Source organism: Psittacula echo (assembly GCF_963264785.1).
Source record: "Psittacula echo genome assembly, chromosome: 5".
Classification (NCBI taxonomy): Eukaryota; Metazoa; Chordata; class Aves; order Psittaciformes; family Psittacidae; genus Psittacula; species Psittacula echo.
Window position 1 is genome coordinate 15,378,438 of NC_137739.1, and position 9,518 is coordinate 15,387,955.

The window sequence follows — 9,518 nt, forward strand, 5'->3', positions numbered from 1 at the left end:
CGGGAAGGGGTTGCGGATCTGGGGAAGCAGCGAACACGCGAGGGCTGGGGCACAAGTGGCAAACTCCAGCGCGCTTCCCACGTTAGCAGCCTCAACGAAAGGCTGCTAGCCCGGGAAACCCCAGAGTAATCTCCTTTCCCTGGATGCAGGGGCTGTCAACCAGAAATCCCTGCCTTGGGGCTCAGGGGAATCAATGTGGAGCAGCGGCTTCCACACTAAAAACAGCCCTAAAAAGCTGCAGACTGCAGCCAAACACCACAAAAACGCTCTGTAGAAGCTGGCTCTGTCTGCGCACCCCCGCCGTTCCATGACCCATTCGACACCCGCATTACAGAGCACCGGGCCCGTCTCTGCATCTCTCGCTGTCCAGGAGTCAGCCCTGCACACACCGCCGCCTCCCCACTCCCCTTTCCCACCACCCCGCTCACGCTGCCTCAACTCGTTTGGTTTTGCACTAATGAATCCACCAGCAAACCGCCACATAGGTGATGTTCTCTCTGTGCTCTCCCCTTTACCAGCACACGCTTTTACGCTGAGTACTTCAGAGTAAGGGCAACTGACACATTGTGACAGAGCCACTTAACGAGGCACTTAGGCCAGAGGAAACCTTTGGGTTCAAACAGGATAATGCCATGTGTCCACTCAATGAAGTTTGGTCTTCACTAAGATACAGAATATCGAGAACACACTCTGAGAGGCATTTAACAGTACATTACCCTTCAGGTTAGATATAAGGAAGAAGTTCTTCACTGTGAGAGTGGTGAGGCACTAGAACAGGTTGCCCAAAGAAATAGTACATGCTCCACCCCTGGCAGTTTTCAAGGCCAGGTTGGGCAGAGTCTTGGTGTAGGGTGAGGTGTCCCTGCCCATGGCAGGGGATTGGAACTAGATGATCTTTAGGTCCCTTCCAGTCCTAACCATTCTCTGCTCTCTACTGCTCTTGACAGTCTCCTCAAAATTTCCCAATAGGTCTATGCCTTTGGTTTTCCTCCTCTCAAAGATCTCATCTCCTAACTTATTTAATTACTTCCTTAGACATTGCATTAGTCTTTCTAAGCAAAGGAATTAAACAGCTACAACTGTCATTTTTGTTTTAAAGTTTGATGTTTTAATGCATCTGTGCATTTCACCCTTGATGGACACTTTTCTCCTGTAGGCATTAGTGATGTTTGACACACTACTGCATCCCCATCCTGCTGTAAGGGTTATTTCAGTGTTATCATTCAGCAGATTTCTTGAAGCAGCAGCAAATCCAGGGATTCAAGATCCTGAAATGCAAGGGAAATATACAATGGTCAAAAAAAATGTGGCTCTAACATTACCATATATTTAAACTATTAAAAGTGACATGGTGCCTTTGGAAAACACTTAGTACACAATATGTTGTGTACAACACACTGACCAAATTTAGTGGTTCAAAGGACCAAGAGCTAAGTCTTCTACCTTCAACAGAGCTATATAACTTTCAGTAATCTAAATTTAGACATACTTTAGCATTATTTCAAGTATTTTTCGTCATTTACTTTCACACAAGTTTGTGAAATATCACAATAAAATTTAATTCAAATTAATTTACACGTTAGAATCACAATAAAACCTATTAAAAGTTTGCCCAAACACATAGAGACCAATCTTGGCAGTACATATGCAGTCTTCACCAAATTCAAGCAGATTACTGCCCACACAGTTGAGTGCATGCTGCAGAATTAGACTGTTATTCTCATAGACATCCGTAGTCCATTTCTAGGTATATTCACACTGTTTAATTTGAGGTAAAAGAGAAGAGCTGCAAACATGGTAAGAAATCAACTTCACTCAGCAGAAACAAGAAAACAGAATTTGCATTCCAGTGTCTTGAACTTACCTTTGTAATTTGGGGGTAAAAAAGGAACATGCATTTCAAAAGCAATGTAACAAACACCAACATCCTTACACTTGGGAGACAAAGTTAGCAATTCAGTAATTTCATGGAGAACATTTATTCTGAAAGGCAGATGGAGTGATACATAAGTGATTGCCTTCTCCACACAAACAGCTGCACACTTATCTAGAAGAACCTACAACACAACTTCAAGGAATTTGGAATCCTGCACTTCTACTTCCCAGCTGGGATTTCTGTACCTCTTGCCTGCTACATAAACACATATTTAGAGGTACTCAGTTCCTTCCAAAGCAGCATTACATTACAAAAATGTTTCAATTTTCTAAAAATTACCTGTTGCAGAGTTCACTTCAACAGAAACAAGCAGCCAAATTATCCAATCCAAGCAATGTTTTCCAAGGAGGCAAGACAGGCAGGGGTCTCGTCAGGTGCAGAGCGGGTTTCTGTCTCTGTTCCTGAACTGTTAGTGACCCTGGGTCTGTTACTTTCTCTCCATTTGCCTTATTTTACAGGCTGTACTACGATGCTTATCTCAGATGTGTTAGCTCAATTAAAAGCCAGATCTAACCCCCAGATTCAGGAAGACTCACTCCATTTTCCTCTTGCTCTTTGAAAGAGCAGTATTAAATAAGGAAAGTACAATCACCCTTTGTAAAAAGGATTCGTTCTCATGCAATGACACCAGAGTTAGCCAAGAAAAATGCTTCAGCACATTGGCTATTAACTTACTGACACTCCATTTTCCATAGAGACAGTCTTTGTTGAACAAATTTAAGCCACAGTTCAAGAAATCTCTAAAACTAATTGCAGCTCTTCTCAGTAATCCTTGCTACATGGGAACATCATTACACAAGACTTCGTACAGTCTGTGAAACAGAACAGTAACTGACTGGGTTAAGGGAGAGAAGCTTAGTTCAAATTCATTCCAACTTTTAAAATGTTTCTAGTTCCAGCAATAACTCTTCTTACATTTAGGAAATATTCCTGTAGCCAGTAACAACGTATTTACATGCCTCTTATCTGCCACAAGTATCTGAATTTCCTCTAGCCTTAGAAAACTCTCCAGCAAGAACCAAAGCAAGTTGATGATCATTTTTCAGTGCCACATAGGATCAAGTCTGAAATGAAACCACTTGACTCAACAAAAACATAATGCATCGCAAACTAAGATACAGTAACTTAAACTTACTCTTGGGTGGCAGCAAAGTTACATACATGCTAAAGGAACTCAAAGTAAAAATGGGAAAAAACTCTATTGCTTCCCAACTCACCAAAACATTTGGTCACAGATGGCACTCGTATTGAAAACTGGCTTAGTTCCTCATTTGGCAGTGTTCTTTCTTGCACAATTTACCAAGTCATGCATGAAACGATGGCCTCAAGCTACTCTCAGTTTTGCAAAGGACATGAGCTGGCTGCCACAGAAAAAAAGGAGGCAACATCACTGAATGGAGCTTGAGGCTGGTACAGCACTTCAGCTCCTCTGCAAACAACCCTCAGCAGCAGGGAAGGAACACCCCAGGGGCAGTTCAGCCAGAGTAACTGCTTCCCATCTCAGTTCTGACTATCAAGAGTTATTCAAGATTCACCAGGATTGTCTTTGCTTCTTTTGTAATCCATTCCCCATATCAAATTAATCTTTACCTTTATTTCCAAGCTCTGCTATGCCATTCTCAAGAGGAATTCTCCTTCTCTAGGAAATCACCAAATTAGTCAAATCTAACTGAGGTTCAAGCCAGAATTTCATCATGAACTCTTGTACTTTTTAATTAAAGCTGCTCTATTAACAAAGAAATCAGTGTCACAGCAATGTTGTTTTGTGAAGACTGTGCCAGTTTAACAATCCCATTACACATCCAACTGCCTGCATGAGGTCTGGGCCTCAGGGAATCAAATCAGGTGCAAATACCTCATTTAAGACTGCTTCTCTTCCTTCCCTGCTCTCCCCCAGTCAGAAACTGAAATAGCAGCATATTTCTAATAAAACCTTCTAGGAACACCAAAGAAAACAGCTGGCCACAGCATAGCCAGTACAGCTTGCTCATTAATACCTAGAGCAGTGGAGAGGCAGTTAAAAACTGCAGTGTGATCTCCCAGTGCTTACCGAATTCAGTAAAAGTGACAAGCCTTTATGAACCAGGTTTTTTTAAATATTATTTTAGGCCTTCTCCTCATTCACCCCCTAAACCATATAAATCTGTCTTTTCTGTATCTATTTCTGGACAGCATGTTGGCCCGCCTAGCCAAGTACTTACTACCCTGCATTAGTTTATCTAAAGGATGTTCAGATTCAAGTCTATAATGACAGGAGCAGTTTTGCTCTTTCCTCACATGGAACATTCTTGATCTCCCCATTTAAGCTGGTCTATATTTATAACGATATTACATACTGCAAAAAGCCCCTATGTATATAGCTGATGTATATTTTCAAAGGTTTGGCCAAAGATTAGTATCATTCTGATCTTTTGAGGAAAAAATACATCGTTCTAAAGCCTAACCCCTTGAATAAGTACACATGTATTAGGTATTCAAGGGGCTGGACAGACTTGTAAGGCTTGAAAATACTTATCAGGAAAATATCTTATGAATCTTGAAGACAGGACAGCTACCAGTCCTACTAATATTAGTATTACTTGTAAAACAACCTTTCATGAAATATCCTGAAGTTTTCACTTAAAATTTGATTCAACACAAAGAAAATTACTACTTATGACTGATAAGAGACAGAAGCGACCTCTCACACATTGTTCATTGGTGGTACTTGCTTTCTAAAAGAAAGCTGCGCTGAGTGGGAAGCACCAAGTGCCTACACTGCATCTGCTTCTCAGTGCTTCACTAAGCAAAATTTTGCTTAGGGAGTTGAGACTCTTCTAAATACAGAAAATCAAATTTAGTAAAGGTCAATGGAAGCTTCTGATCAACTCAAAGTTACCTCAGCTCTAGCTGGAAGATATTTTTAAGTTGAGTAGTATTTTGCTCTTGCATCCAACCCATTTCTCAATTGTAGGCACTAGCTTTAAGTGCTAAAGGCTTATAAAACATCTGAGCCAGTAGGAATAGATCCAAGATAGAAAAATCCCTCTTGAACTTAAATTACAGATCCACAGGATGAGTCAGAGCCTTCTGTTACCTATTTCTGCCATACATGTTACATGGCTTTTGTTCATATACAGGAATGCTATTGAGCTTCAGTTGTCATGGTGGTTCTTCGTTCTGCACACAGTCTGCTTTTGCTTCGGTCAACGTAACCCCACTCCTTGCTTCCCACAGAAACTAAGCCTCTTGCTTTTCCCTGCTTAAGGAGAATTCTAGGCTGCAGTGTTTTCCCCACCAACTGTGATTATAAGTAGATCTAATTAGTTCCATTCTATTGCCTTTTCAAACTTTGCATGGCTTAATCTCACTGGTGGGAACAATGAATAAACCAAATGGGCTTTAAATAAAATAACATACTAACACACATTTTTCTCCTACCTAAAATGCAGGCTTAGCTTACCAAGATGACAATTTCTAGAAATGATACACAAATCAAGTACTATAGTTCTGGAATCTTCCCCCAAGAAAAGCAAATGCTATCTCATCTACCTCTAAACTTTCGTCTGACAGTAGCTCTTAAACCTGAAAGAACAGGTTTCTGCTTCTTATGGCAGGGGAGGTCAAGTTGGACTGATTTCTTTTCATCAGTTCTCCAGGATAAAGGGAGGACCTTAAAAAGGCTAGGTGGATTTGCCAGGTTAATAAATGGTTAAAACAGTGGTGCCATAGTCAGGGGTTTGGGTCTTTAGAACATGGGACTCGATTTGGGAGGCCAGGTCTACTGGGGGCTGGTGGAAATGGTCTGACAAGGGGAAGAGTTGTTTTGGCAGGAGGCTTGCCAGGCTGGTCAAGAAAGCTTTAAACTAGATGTGTTGGGGGGGGGGGGCGCCAGCACTCCCAGTCAGTTGCCAGCACCTACAATAAATGCTCGGAGCGATGCAGAGATATTCCAGCCGCTCCAGCCAATGAGCCAGCTTCATTTGGAGCTTGGCTCAGATGCCTCTATACAAACACCCGTAGCACACGGAACAAACAAGGAATTAGAGATGTGTGCACGACTACGGGAGTATGATATAGTAGGCATCACAGAAACATGGTGGGATGGCTCCTATGACTGGAGTGTTGGAATGGAAGGTTACAGGCTCTTTAGAAAAGGCAGGCCTGGCAGACGGGAAGGGGAAGTTGCTATTTATGTTAGGGATAGGCTGGAGAGTATGGAACTCTGTCTGGGGACAGGTGAGCAGCCAACAGAGTTTGTGGGTAAGGGTCAAAGGGAGAACAGCTGTGGGGGATGTTACTGTGGGGATCTTTTACAGACCTCCTGATCAAGAGGACTCTGTGGATGAAGTGCTCTATAGACAGATAGGAACAGCCTCACACTCACAAGCCCTTGTCCTCATGGGGGACTTCAACGACCCTGATATCTGTTGGAAGGATGGTACGGCCCGGCACAAGCAATCCAGGAAGTTTCTTGATTGTGTGGAAGACAACTTCCTTTTGCAAGTAATAGAGGAGCCGACAAGGAGAGGTGCCATGCTTGACCTCGTGCTCACCAACAGGGAAGGGCTGGTTGGAAATGTGACGCTCCAGGGCAGCCTTGGTTGCAGTGACCACGAGATGGTCGAATTTGAGATCCTTGGGACAGTGAGAAGAGCGTGCAGCAAGCTCACTGCCCTGGACTTCAAGAGAGCAGACTTTGGCCTCTTCAGGAACCTGCTTAGTAAGGTTCCATGGGACACAGCCCTAGAGGGCAGGGGGGCGCAAGACTGTTGGTTGATATTCAAGGATCACCTGCTACAAACTCAGGAGTGTTGTGTCCCGACTAGAAGGAAGTGCAGCAGGAGGGCCAGGAGACCTCCTTGGATGGATAAAGAGCTGCTGAGGAAACTTTGAGGGAAAAAAGAGGCTTATAGAAGGTGGAAGCAGGGACAGACGGCCTGGGAAGAATACAGGAATGTTGCCCGGGAAGCTAGGGACCAGGTTAGGAAAGCTAAGGCCCAGTTAGAATTAAACTTGGCTAGGGATGTGAAAGATAATAGGAAAGGATTCTATAGGTGCATTGCAAATAAAAGACAGACTAGGGACAACGTAGGCCCTCTCTGGAAGCTATCAGGAGAACTGGCTACCCTGGATTTGGAGAAGGCTGAGGTTCTTAATGACTTCTTTGCCTTGGTCTTCACTGGCAAAGGCTCTGACCGCACCACCCAAGTCTTGGAAGGCAGACACAGGGACTGTGAGAGTGAAGACCTTAGGCCCACTGTAGGAGAGGATCTGGTTCAAGACCATCTTAAGAACCTGAACGTACACAAGTCCATGGGATCCAATGAAATCCACCTGTGGGTCCTGAAGGAGCTGGCAAATGAAGTTGCTAAGCCACTGTCCATCACATTTGAAAAATCTTGGCAGTCAGGTGAAGTTCCCAACGACTGGAAAAAGGGAAATATAACCCCCATTTTCAAGAAGGGGAAAATGGATGACCCGGGGAATTACAGACCAGTCAGTCTCACCCCTGTGCCTGGCAAAATCTTGGAGCAGATTCTCCTGGAAGGCATGCTAAGGCACATGAAAAACAAGGAGGTGGTTGGTGACAGCCAGCATGGCTTCACTAAGGGGAAATCCTGCCTGACCAATTTGGTGGCCTTCTATGATGGGGCTACGGAACTGATGGACAGGGGCAGAGCAGTTGACGTCATCTACCTGGATTAGTGCAAAACGTTCGACACTGTCCCACACGACATCCTAGTCTCTGAACTGGAGAAACATCAATTTGATGGGTGGACCACTCAGTGGATAAAGAACTGACTGCACGCAAAGAGTTGTGCTCAATGGCTCAATGTCCGGCTGGAGACCAGTAACGAGTGGTGTCCCTCAGGGATCAGTGTTGGGACCGGTCTTGTTCAACATCTTTGTCGGTGACATGGACAGTGGGATTGAGTGCGCCCTCAGCAAGTTTGCCGATGGCACCAAGCTGTGTGGTTCAGTTGATAAGCTGGAGTGAAGGAATGCCATGCAGAGGGACCTGGACACGCTTGTGAGGTGGGCTGATGCCAGCTTTATGAAGTTTGACCATGCCAAGTGCAAGGTCCTACACTTGGGTCAGAGCAATCTCAGGCACAGCTACAGGTTGGGCAGAGAAGAGATTCAGAGCAGCCCTGCAGAGAAGGACCTGGGGCTGTTGGTAGATGAGAAACTTAACATGAGCCAGCAGTGTGTGCTCGCAGCCCAGAAAGCCAACCGTATCCTGGGCTGCATCAAAAGGAGCGTGACCAGCAGGTCAAAGGAGGTGATCCTGCCCCTCTACTCTCCTGCTCTCGTGAGACCTCACTTGGAGTATTATGTGCAATTCTGGTGTCCTCAACATAAAAAGGACATGGAACTGTTGGAACAAGTCCAGAGGAGGCCATGAGGATGATCAGGGGACTGGAGCACCTCCCGTATGAAGATAGGCTGAGAAAGTTGGGGCTGTTCAGTCTGCAGGAGAGAAGGCTGCGTGAAGACCTCATAGACACCTTCCAGTATCTGAAGGGGGCCTATAGGGATGCTGGGGAGGGACTCTTCACTAAGGACTGTAGTGATAGGACAAGGGGTAACAGGTTAAAACTTAAACAGGGGAAGTTTACATTGGATGTAAGGAGGAAGTTCTTTACTGTTAGGGTGGTGAGGCACTGGAATGGGTTGCCCAGGGAAGTTGTGAATGCTCCATCTCTGGCGATATCCAAGGCCAGGTTGGACAGAGCCTTGGGTGACATGGCTTAGTGTGAGATGTCCCTGCCCCTGGCAGTGGGGGTTGGAACTAGATGATCTTAAGGTCCTTTCCAACCCTAACTATTCTATGATTCTATGAAGAAGGTTGCTAGAAATACAGGAATTGTTTGTTCTTGCCTACCTGCAAGGTAACTCTTATGGAATTAACCCTTAGGAAGAGACACGACTTTTGCTTGTGGTGGTTTCTGTACTGTCAAAAGTTACAGGTTTAAATAGGCCTTTTGTCAGAAAAGTTACTGTTGACAATTCTGGGTTTTTTTGGGCAACAATTACATACGCAGAATTATCTAGAGGAGCATCTGAAGGTATTTCATCAACCTATTGAAAAAAACCCCAACAACTGGTCCCAGACCCACTTTCTGGAATTAATATAAAATTTATTAATTTTTATAAGCCAATTAACTGGAATCTCACTTGGCAGACAGGCTCTCACACAACTATTTCTGTTCCCAACAGTCTTTTCTATAACACAGATTCCAAAATAACTGTGATATATGTAGGAGCAAGAATATCCTTCTAGTTTGAGCCTGCCAGATCTTTCATCTGCAAAGATCAGGCAGATTTCTTGCTGTCTTGGTTCTAGCCAGAAAGCTAAAATGCTGCGAGATGATAGCCAAAACCACTTTCTACTTAGACCTTCTTGCTAAGTGGGAAACAATGCACTTCTCCAAGGTACAGTACACTGGACAAGGGTTCATGAGCTACTGCATCTGTATTTACCTTGTATTGTGTTTATCTTCGCATATTGATCAGACTCCCATACCAAAATCCACAGAATGTACTTGCACAAGAAACAGCATATGGTTCTGCAGTACCCCAAATTGAAGACACTTAA